Source organism: Notolepis coatsorum, assembly GCF_963971535.1.
Source record: "Notolepis coatsorum genome assembly, contig: SCAFFOLD_899, whole genome shotgun sequence".
In the NCBI taxonomy this organism is placed as follows: Eukaryota; Metazoa; Chordata; class Actinopteri; order Aulopiformes; family Paralepididae; genus Notolepis; species Notolepis coatsorum.
The window spans coordinates 1-12,203 of NW_028171189.1; positions in this window are offsets into that span (position 1 = coordinate 1).

Below are 12,203 nucleotides of genomic sequence, written 5' to 3' on the forward strand. Positions count from 1 at the left end.
AAAAAAAATAAAAAAAAGATTCAGAGAAATCTCGTGAGTGGCTTTCAACATAACTATCGGAAACCCGAGTTATCTCGTGTGTGGCAGTGAAAGTGTTAAAAGGATCCAATTCACTTTTAAATGCGTTTTTTTTTATTTAATTTTTTTATCTGATCCAATATGTATGGCTTAAAAGTTTTAACCAATTTCCGACAATTAATTACACTTTAAATGAAAAAAATATCTATTTCTTGATTCAGACATTTTTTATCATGGATGAACAAAACTTTCAATGTGAATGGTCTATTTGAATTTAAAGGACTTTTTAAGCACCTTGTTATTAACTCAATGAGTGCCTAGAGCAGGGGTAGGCAACCCTAGGCATGCGTGCCTGCATAGGCACGCAGGGGCATTTTCATAGGCACAGGGGGCAGCATAAAAAAAAAAAATATATATATATATATATATATTATAATTTTTTATTTTTTATTTTTTTTAATATTATAGTGAAATATTTTGCACTGTTGTCGCATTTATCTTGTTGAAATCCTCCCACAGGTTCTTTTTACTACCACATATTTAATTGAGACCCTTTATTTGTTTATTATTTCAATTTAGCTGGAAATACATTGCTACATCATTCAGTAACATTTGCAGAGCCTTATAACAAAAACATTATTATGGAAAAAACCATTGTGACCAGTGGGATTAATCAACAAATTGTATTATTTATTTGTCTATTTCATTGAACATTGCACATGTTAAAAGCATTTTTTTTTTACTCAAAATGTGAGTATTACCAAGTCAACTTGTGTTCTTAAAACCATGACAATAAACATAGTTTTATTAGGTTGAAATAATGTGGTTGTGTACTTATTTTTCTGTTAACTGAACTCAAGTTCTGGTAACTTATTATTATTAATTTTTTTACAGTGTAGTCTTGCGATCAATCAAAACGTATTTACACGATATACCTCACATTCACCCTCCATTCACATCCTGGTGTTCTCCTGGTGTTCTCCATTAGGCCTGTAGGTGGAGCTATGACAGCACACGTACAGTACACACACCGATGGTGTGTGATGTGTCCAAAAATGAATGGGCAAATGTGAGTGAAATGGTCGCACTGTATGCAGCTGTTTGTCTGCATTGCATCCCCCCCCCCCCCCCAACTCAGATTTAGGGTTGATACAACCATCATAATAATATTGTTAATAATAACAATAACAATAATGATGTAATAATGTAAAAAATATCATTAAAAAGACCTGATTATGAGAGAAAAAAAATTACGATGCATGGAATATTGTTGAGGCACACTAGTTACAACTATATTTCAAACAGGCACTCCATGTCAAAAAGGTTGCTGACCCCTGGCCTAGAGGTAGCTGTTTACCGTCTGGTAAGAAGGCCAGCGCTCTGTTCAATGGGGATAATGCCGGTGTTTGCGAGTGCTAAAACTATATTAAATATTATAGCTATGGATCTAATAAACACGTCGATTGCCACTGAGTTTCTTCCGGTCAACATGCAAAAAACATGTTTTCATACATACATTTCCGTTTTATACTGTGGTGAATATGAGTATAGTTTTAGAGTGATCCTGTCGAATCCCAATAAACTCCAGCAAACGGCGCTTCAATGCATTTCCTTAGAAATCGTGCCATTTGTCGCTTGATTTATGAATCGTTCTGAAATAAACACTAGATTATCAGTATTATATGTGTCCTCATGCGCGCATGGAAGCGGAGGCTGAAAAGTCGCCCCTCCGTGCTTTGGTCGGTGCCAACAGCACGCACACACACACACACACACACACACACACGAGTCCTTACCTCACATCTGATGTACTGCAAAAAGAATAATCCAATTCCTGATCGCCATTCCAAATATTGATCGTGTTTATTGATCCAACGTTTCTCAACCAAAACACATGAATCCACGCTGCTCCAGTGTCCCCCAATCCGTGTGTTATAATGTTACTCTTGCCCGAGAAGGAAAACCTGGACCGGACTTCTTAGATCGATGCACAGCCCCAGCCAGAGGGATTCCAATGATGTGCAATACCGGCCGCAAGGCGTTAGGCGGCGGCATTGGCCTTTTGCGAACCCATTCCCAATGATAACGTCAGGCTGGATGGATGAAAAATTAATGGATATAGCGAATAAAAGAAATAACGATTAAAACCCGACTTTTTTCGTGATTGGAGCTGAAACAGTTCAGTTAAAAGAAATGGGCTGTTTTCAAGGAATTCCAGGCCTTGACTTTTTTTTCGACCCCTGCACCACCTACATAGCCCCAGCAGGGGGTGGTGTTCGACCCCTGCACCACCTACCTAGCCCCAGCAGGGGGTGGTGTTCGACGCCTGCACCACCTACCTAGCCCCAGCAGGGGATGGTGTTCGACGCCTGCACCACCTACATAGCCCCAGCAGGGGGTGGTGTTCGACCCCTGCACCACCTACCTAGCCCCAGCAGGGGGTGGTGTTCGACCCCTGCACCACCTACCTAGCCCCAGTAGGGGGTGGTGTTTGACCCCTGCACCACCTACCTAGCCCCAGCAGGGGGTGGTGTTCGAACCCTGCACCACCTACCTAGCCCCAGCAGGGGGTGGTGTTCGACGAGCGCCCAGCTGTTGTCGTCCACGCAGTGGCTCTTGTAGACCAGCAGCTGACACAGGTCTCTGGCCGTCATGTCCGCTGGGACCTCCACGACCTTCACCATGCCGTCCTCACTGAAAATCTTTACAATCTGAGAGCAGAGAGAGAGAGAGAGAGAGAGAGAGAGAGAGAGAGAGAGAGAGAGAGAGAGAGAGAGAGAGAGAGAGAGAGAGAGAGAGAGAGAGAGAGACAGAGAGAGAGAGAGAGAGAGGGGTTGAGATTAGGGATGTGTGCATGACTGACCACAATCATTTTCAAAAAGTCTACTGTTCTTAAAGGAACACTCCAACATTTTGGGAAATTAGCTTATTTGCCATCTACCCTGGAGTTAGACAAGAAGATACATACCTTTTTCTTCTCTGTGCGTGCAGTCGGAGTAGGAAGACGTTGGGAACTAGGCTAATGGAGGAACCTACTTCCAGTGACTGACGCTAAGCTAGGCTAACGGTGCGTGTCTTCCTACTCCTACTGCATGCACAGAGAAGAAAAAGGTATGTATCTTCTTGTCTAACTCCAGGGTAGATGGCAAATAAGCTAATTTCCTTGAGACTTGAGTTATTTTGTATGTTACAAGAGACTTTTAAGTTTAAGTCAAGCACTTTGATATGTTATGTTGTCTGTTTAAGAAAGAGTGCAATAAATGATTTTATTGAAAAAATAAGAATCATGTGAGAGAATCGTGATCTCAAGTCGTAGAGAGAAAAATCGTGATTCACATTTTAGCAAGAATCGTGCGGCAGCCCTACTGGGGAGACACTCAAGCAGCTCGAGGAGGCTCTCAAGCAGGCTCAGGAGAACATGGTGTCAACCTGTCTCTATCCTCAGTCGGGAATTCTTGTCCAATCACAAACTACTAGTGATGAGTCGGCCGCAGTCAACCAGCACCTGCTAACGGGTCTGACCCTTTAGCTCAGCTGGTTAGTGTAAACTACAGTCAACCAGCACCTGCTAACGGCTCTGACCCTTTAGCTCAGCTGGTTAGTGTAAACTACAGTCAACCAGCACCTGCTAACGGGTCTGACCCTTTAGCTCAGCTGGTTAGTGTAAACTACAGTCAACCAGCACCTGCTAACGGCTCTGACCCTTTAGCTCAGCTGGTTAGTGTAAACTACAGTCAACCAGCACTTCAAGTTCGAGTTCAAGTTTCTTTATTATTCGTCATACAGAAATACAGAATACTTTGCATGAAATGTTTCTTTCTGTTTCGCTCCTGAGAGTGTGCTAGATCAGTGGTTCTCAAACTGTGGTGCGCATATTCTCCTACTGGTCGGTACAATGGAACCCTGAAGTATCCGCACGCTTCCTCCGACACGTGCAGCGACAGCCAGTGGCTCTCTTCTCACCTGGCAACGAGGGCTCTCATTGGTGAAGTGTAACACGTGGGAGGTCACACTGCCTTCCTCAAGTCCTGCCTCCGCTGAGCAAGCGCCCAGACCTGACCTGTAGGCGTCGCTGTCCACAACGCCAGTTTCCCACCCACGGCTTCCCTCCCCCTAACCCAGCCAAACGAGTTAGTATAGCGATCAGCCCAAGCCAAGGCAATGCTAACTCCGGGAGTCCACCTGCTAACAGGTCTGACCCTTTAGCTCAGCTGGTTAGTGTAAACTACAGTCAACCAGCACCTGCTAACAGGTCTGATCCTTTAGCTCAGCTGGTTAGTGTAAACTACAGTAAACTAGCACCTGCTAACAGGTCTGACCCTTTAGCTCAGCTGGTTAATGCGGCCGCCTGTGGATCATATGGTCCCAGGTTCAAATCCACTCGGTTACAATTATATACTGTACACACCAATGGCTCTGTTTATCAATAGTGCAAGTCATTGGCCGTCTGTCTCTCCATAAATCAACAGTTTTGACCCAAATCTGATCACCCGAGTTACTCCAGTTACGGACAGACACATACACACACACGCACGCACGCACGCACGCACGCACGCACGCACGCACGCACGCACGCACACACACACGCACACACACACACACACACACACACACACACACACACACACACACACACACACACACACACACACACACACACACACAGTATACTGAATAATATATCATAGAACCCTTTGACACACACACAGTATATTGAAGGATATATCATAGAACTCTAGAACTTGCAGAAAAAAACACGCACACACACACAGGCACACACACACTGGCACACAACTGATCACAATGCGCCCTTGTACTTTGCACAAAAGGGGCGTAACAACAACAAGGCGCCAGAATGCAGGGTTCCCACAGACATTGCAAAATGAAATTCAAGGACTTTCAAGTACTTTTCTAAGCACTATTTTCCATTTTAAACAGGCATTTAAAAGGATGCAATTCACTTTAAAATGCTGTTTTTTATTGAAAAGAAATTCGGATCCAATATGTATGGTTTAAAACCAATTTCCGACAATTATTTACACTTTAGATAAAAGAAAATGCAATTTCTTGATTCAAAAATGTTTTATCATGGATGAACAAAACTTTCAATGCGAATAGTTGACTTTTTAAGCACCTTGTTAAAAAATTTGCTGTTTTCAAGGAATTCCAGGCCTTGACTTTCTTTTGTCAAAAATCAAGCACTTTAAGCACTTCAATGACCTTGTGTGAACCCTGAGAATGTAATCCAAACAGCTCAGAGACCTTCACGACGTCTAAAGACCCGAGGCAGCGCGTCCAGAGACCTTCACGACGTCTAAAGACACGAGGCAGCGCGTCCAGAGACCTTCACGACGTCTAAAGACACGAGGCAGCGCGTCCAGAGACCTTCACGACGTCTAAAGACACGAGGCAGAGCGTCCAGAGACCTTCACGACGTCTAAAGACACAAGGCAGCGCGTCCAGAGACCTTCACAACGTCTAAAGACACGAGGCAGAGCGTCCAGAGACCTTCACGACGTCTAAAGACACGAGGCAGAGCGTCCAGAGACCTTCACGACGTCTAAAGACACGAGGCAGCGCGTCCAGAGCTTCACGACGTCTAAAGACACGAGGCAGAGCGTCCAGAGACCTTCACGACGTCTAAAGACACGAGGCAGCGAGTCCAGAGACCTTCACGACGTCTAAAGACACGAGGCAGCGCGTCCAGAGACCTTCACGACGTCTAAAGACACGAGGCAGCGCGTCCAGAGACCTTCACGACGTCTAAAGACACAAGGCAGCGCGTCCAGAGAGCTTCATGACGTCTAAAGACACGAGGCAGAGCGTCCAGAGACCTTCACAACGTCTAAAGACACGAGGCAGAGCGTCCAGAGACCTTCACGACGTCTAAAGACACGAGGCAGCGCGTCCAGAGACCTTCACGACGTCTAAAGACACGAGGCAGCGCGTCCAGAGACCTTCACGACGTCTAAAGATACGAGGCAGTGCGTCCAGAGACCTTCACGACGTCTAAAGACACGAGGCAGAGCGTCCAGAGACCTTCATGACGTCTAAAGACACGAGGCAGAGCGTCCAGAGACCTTCACGACGTCTAAAGACACGAGGCAGAGCGTCCAGAGACCTTCACGATGTCTAAAGACACGAGGCAGCGTGTCCAGAGACCTTCACGACGTCTAAAGACACGAGGCAGAGCGTCCAGAGAGCTTCATGACGTCTAAAGACACGAGGCAGAGCGTCCAGAGACCTTCACAACGTCTAAAGACACGAGGCAGCGCGTCCAGAGACCTTCACGACGTCTAAAGACACGAGGCAGCGCGTCCAGAGACCTTCACGACGTCTAAAGACACGAGGCAGCGCGTCCAGAGACCTTCACGATGTCTAAAGACACGAGGCAGCGTGTCCAGAGACCTTCACGACGTCTAAAGACACGAGGCAGCGCGTCCAGAGAGCTTCATGACGTCTAAAGACACGAGGCAGAGCGTCCAGAGACCTTCACAACGTCTAAAGACACGAGGCAGCGCGTCCAGAGACCTTCACGACGTCTAAAGACACGAGGCAGCGCATCCAGAGACCTTCACGACGTCTAAAGACACGAGGCAGAGCGTCCAGAGAGCTTCACGACGTCTAAAGACACGAGGCAGCGCGTCCAGAGACCTTCACGACGTCTAAAGACACGAGGCAGAGCGTCCAGAGAGCTTCACGACGTCTAAAGACACGAGGCAGCGCGTCCAGAGACCTTCACGACATCTAAAGACACGAGGCAGAGCGTCCAGAGACCTTCACAACGTCTAAAGACACGAGGCAGCGCGTCCAGAGACCTTCACGACGTCTAAAGACACGAGGCAGCGCGTTCAGAGACCTTCACGACGTCTAAAGACACGAGGCAGCGAGTCCAGAGACCTTCACGACGTCTAAAGACACAAGGCAGCGCGTCCAGAGACCTTCACGACGTCTAAAGACAGGAGGCAGAGCGTCCAGAGACCTTCACGACGTCTAAAGACACGAGGCAGCGCGTCCAGAGACCTTCACGACGTCTAAAGACACGAGGCAGAGCGTCCAGAGCTTCACGACGTCTAAAGACACGAGGCAGAGCGTCCAGAGACCTTCACGACGTCTAAAGACACGAGGCAGCGTGTCCAGAGACCTTCACGACGTCTAAAGACACGAGGCAGAGCGTCCAGAGACCTTCACGACGTCTAAAGACACGAGGCAGCGCGTCCAGAGACCTTCACGACGTCTGAAGACACGAGGCAGAGCGTCCAGAGACCTTCACAACGTCTAAAGACACGAGGCAGCGCGTCCAGAGACCTTCACGACGTCTAAAGACACGAGGCAGAGCGTCCAGAGACCTTCAGGACGTCTAAAGACACGATGCAGAGCGTCCAGAGACCTTCACGACGTCTAAAGACACGATGCAGAGCGTCCAGAGACCTTCACGACGTCTAAAGACACGAGGCGGCGCGTCCAGAGCTTCACGACGTCTAAAGACACGAGGCGGAGCGTCCAGAGACCTTCACGACGTCTAAAGACACGAGGCAGCGTGTCCAGAGACCTTCACGACGTCTAAAGACACGATGCAGAGCGTCCAGAGACCTTCACGACGTCTAAAGACACGAGGCAGAGCGTCCAGAGACCTTCACGACGTCTAAAGACACGCGGCAGAGCGTCCAGAGACCTTCACGACGTCTGAAGACACGAGGCAGAGCGTCCAGAGACCTTCACGACGTCTAAAGACAGGAGGCAGCGCGTCCAGAGACCTTCACGACGTCTAAAGACACGAGGCAGAGCGTCCAGAGAGCTTCACGACGTCTAAAGACACGAGGCAGAGCGTCCAGAGACCTTCACGACGTCTAAAGACACGAGGCAGCGCGTCCAGAGCTTCACGACGTCTAAAGACACGAGGCAGAGCGTCCAGAGACCTTCACGACGTCTAAAGACACGCGGCAGAGCGTCCAGAGACCTTCACGACGTCTGAAGACACGAGGCAGAGCGTCCAGAGACCTTCACGACGTCTAAAGACAGGAGGCAGCGCGTCCAGAGACCTTCACGACGTCTAAAGACACGAGGCAGAGCGTCCAGAGAGCTTCACGACGTCTAAAGACACGAGGCAGAGCGTCCAGAGACCTTCACGACGTCTAAAGACACGAGGCAGCGCGTCCAGAGCTTCACGACGTCTAAAGACACGAGGCAGCGCGTCCAGAGACCTTCACGACGTCTAAAGACACGAGGCAGCGCGTCCAGAGACCTTCACGACGTCTAAAGACACGAGGCAGCGCGTCCAGAGACCTTCACGACGTCTAAAGACACGAGGCAGCGCGTTCAGAGACCTTCACGACGTCTAAAGACACGAGGCAGAGCGTCCAGAGACCTTCACGACGTCTAAAGACATGAGGCAGAGCGTCCAGAGACCTTCACGACGTCTAAAGACACGAGGCAGCGCGTCCAGAGACCTTCACGACATCTAAAGACACGAGGCAGCGCGTCCAGAGACCTTCACGACATCTAAAGACACGAGGCAGAGCGTCCAGAGACCTTCACGACATCTAAAGACACGAGGCAGAGCGTCCAGAGACCTTCACGACGTCTAAAGACACGAGGCAGAGCGTCCAGAGACCTTCACGACGTCTAAAGACACGAGGCAGCGCGTCCAGAGACCTTCACGACGTCTAAAGACACGAGGCAGAGCGTCCAGAGAGCTTCACGACGTCTAAAGACACGAGGCAGAGCGTCCAGAGACCTTCACGACGTCTAAAGACACGAGGCAGAGCGTCCAGAGACCTTCACGACGTCTAAAGACACGAGGCAGAGCGTCCAGAGCTTCACGACGTCTAAAGACACGAGGCAGAGCGTCCAGAGCTTCACGACGTCTAAAGACACGAGGCAGCGCGTCCAGAGACCTTCACGACGTCTAAAGACACGAGGCAGCGTGTCCAGAGACCTTCACGACGTCTAAAGACACGAGGCAGCGCGTCCAGAGACCTTCACAACGTCTAAAGACACGAGGCAGCGCGTCCAGAGACCTTCACGACGTCTAAAGACACGAGGCAGAGCGTCCAGAGACCTTCACGACGTCTAAAGACACGAGGCAGCGCGTCCAGAGACCTTCACGACGTCTAAAGACACGAGGCAGAGCGTCCAGAGACCTTCACGACGTCTAAAGACACGAGGCAGTGCGTCCAGAGACCTTCACAACGTCTAAAGACACGAGGCAGAGCGTCCAGAGACCTTCACGACGTCTAAAGACACGAGGCAGAGCGTCCAGAGACCTTCACGACGTCTAAAGACACGAGGCAGAGCGTCCAGAGCTTCACGACGTCTAAAGACACGAGGCAGAGCGTCCAGAGCTTCACGACGTCTAAAGACACGAGGCAGCGCGTCCAGAGACCTTCACGACGTCTAAAGACACGAGGCAGCGTGTCCAGAGACCTTCACGACGTCTAAAGACACGAGGCAGCGCGTCCAGAGACCTTCACGACGTCTAAAGACACGAGGCAGCGCGTCCAGAGACCTTCACGACGTCTAAAGACACGAGGCAGAGCGTCCAGAGACCTTCACGACGTCTAAAGACACGAGGCAGCGCGTCCAGAGACCTTCACGACGTCTAAAGACACGAGGCAGAGCGTCCAGAGACCTTCACGACGTCTAAAGACACGAGGCAGTGCGTCCAGAGACCTTCACAACGTCTAAAGACACGAGGCAGAGCGTCCAGAGACCTTCACGACGTCTAAAGACACGAGGCAGAGCGTCCAGAGACCTTCACGACGTCTAAAGACACGAGGCAGCGCGTTCAGAGACCTTCACGACGTCTAAAGACACGAGGCAGCGCGTCCAGAGACCTTCACGACGTCTAAAGACACGAGGCAGAGCGTCCAGAGACCTTCACGACGTCTGAAGACACGAGGCAGAGCGTCCAGAGACCTTCACGACGTCTAAAGACACGAGGCAGAGCGTCCAGAGACCTTCACGACGTCTAAAGACACGAGGCAGCGTGTCCAGAGACCTTCACGACGTCTAAAGACACGAGGCAGCGCGTCCAGAGAGCTTCACGACGTCTAAAGACACGAGGCAGAGCGTCCAGAGACCTTCACGACGTCTAAAGACACGAGGCAGCGCGTCCAGAGCTTCACAACGTCTAAAGACACGAGGCAGAGCGTCCAGAGCTTCACGACGTCTAAAGACACGAGGCAGCGCGTCCAGAGAGCTTCACGACGTCTAAAGACACGAGGCAGCGCGTCCAGAGACCTTCACAACGTCTAAAGACACGAGGCAGAGCGTCCAGAGACCTTCACGACGTCTAAAGACACGAGGCAGCGCGTCCAGAGACCTTCACGACGTCTAAAGACACGAGGCAGCGCGTCCAGAGACCTTCACGACATCTAAAGACACGAGGCAGCGCGTCCAGAGCTTCACGACGTCTAAAGACACGAGGCAGAGCGTCCAGAGACCTTCACGACGTCTAAAGACACGAGGCAGCGCGTCCAGAGAGCTTCACGACGTCTAAAGACACGAGGCAGCGCGTCCAGAGACCTTCACGACGTCTAAAGACACGAGGCAGCGTGTCCAGAGACCTTCACGACGTCTAAAGACACGAGGCAGCGCGTCCAGAGACCTTCACGACGTCTAAAGACACGAGGCAGTGCGTCCAGAGACCTTCACGACGTCTAAAGACACGAGGCAGCGCGTCCAGAGACCTTCACAACGTCTAAAGACACGAGGCAGCGCGTCCAGAGACCTTCACGACGTCTAAAGACACGAGGCAGAGCGTCCAGAGACCTTCACGACGTCTAAAGACACGAGGCAGCGCGTCCAGAGACCTTCACGACGTCTAAAGACACGAGGCAGAGCGTCCAGAGACCTTCACGACGTCTAAAGACACGAGGCAGTGCGTCCAGAGACCTTCACAACGTCTAAAGACACGAGGCAGAGCGTCCAGAGACCTTCACGACGTCTAAAGACACGAGGCAGAGCGTCCAGAGACCTTCACGACGTCTAAAGACACGAGGCAGCGCGTTCAGAGACCTTCACGACGTCTAAAGACACGAGGCAGCGCGTCCAGAGACCTTCACGACGTCTAAAGACACGAGGCAGAGCGTCCAGAGACCTTCACGACGTCTGAAGACACGAGGCAGAGCGTCCAGAGACCTTCACGACGTCTAAAGACACGAGGCAGAGCGTCCAGAGACCTTCACGACGTCTAAAGACACGAGGCAGCGTGTCCAGAGACCTTCACGACGTCTAAAGACACGAGGCAGCGCGTCCAGAGAGCTTCACGACGTCTAAAGACACGAGGCAGAGCGTCCAGAGACCTTCACGACGTCTAAAGACACGAGGCAGCGCGTCCAGAGCTTCACAACGTCTAAAGACACGAGGCAGAGCGTCCAGAGCTTCACGACGTCTAAAGACACGAGGCAGCGCGTCCAGAGAGCTTCACGACGTCTAAAGACACGAGGCAGCGCGTCCAGAGACCTTCACAACGTCTAAAGACACGAGGCAGAGCGTCCAGAGACCTTCACGACGTCTAAAGACACGAGGCAGCGCGTCCAGAGACCTTCACGACGTCTAAAGACACGAGGCAGCGCGTCCAGAGACCTTCACGACATCTAAAGACACGAGGCAGCGCGTCCAGAGCTTCACGACGTCTAAAGACACGAGGCAGAGCGTCCAGAGACCTTCACGACGTCTAAAGACACGAGGCAGCGCGTCCAGAGAGCTTCACGACGTCTAAAGACACGAGGCAGCGCGTCCAGAGACCTTCACGACGTCTAAAGACACGAGGCAGCGTGTCCAGAGACCTTCACGACGTCTAAAGACACGAGGCAGCGCGTCCAGAGACCTTCACGACGTCTAAAGACACGAGGCAGTGCGTCCAGAGACCTTCACGACGTCTAAAGACACGAGGCAGAGCGTCCAGAGACCTTCACGACGTCTAAAGACACGAGGCAGAGCGTCCAGAGACCTTCACGACGTCTAAAGACACGAGGCAGAGCATCCAGAGACCTTCACGACGTCTAAAGACACGAGGCAGCGCGTCCAGAGACCTTCACGACGTCTAAAGACACGAGGCAGCGCGTCCAGAGACCTTCACGACGTCTAAAGACACGAGGCAGCGCGTCCAGAGACCTTCACGACGTCTAAAGACACAAGGCAGCGCGTCCAGAGAGCTTCATGACGTCTAAAGACACGAG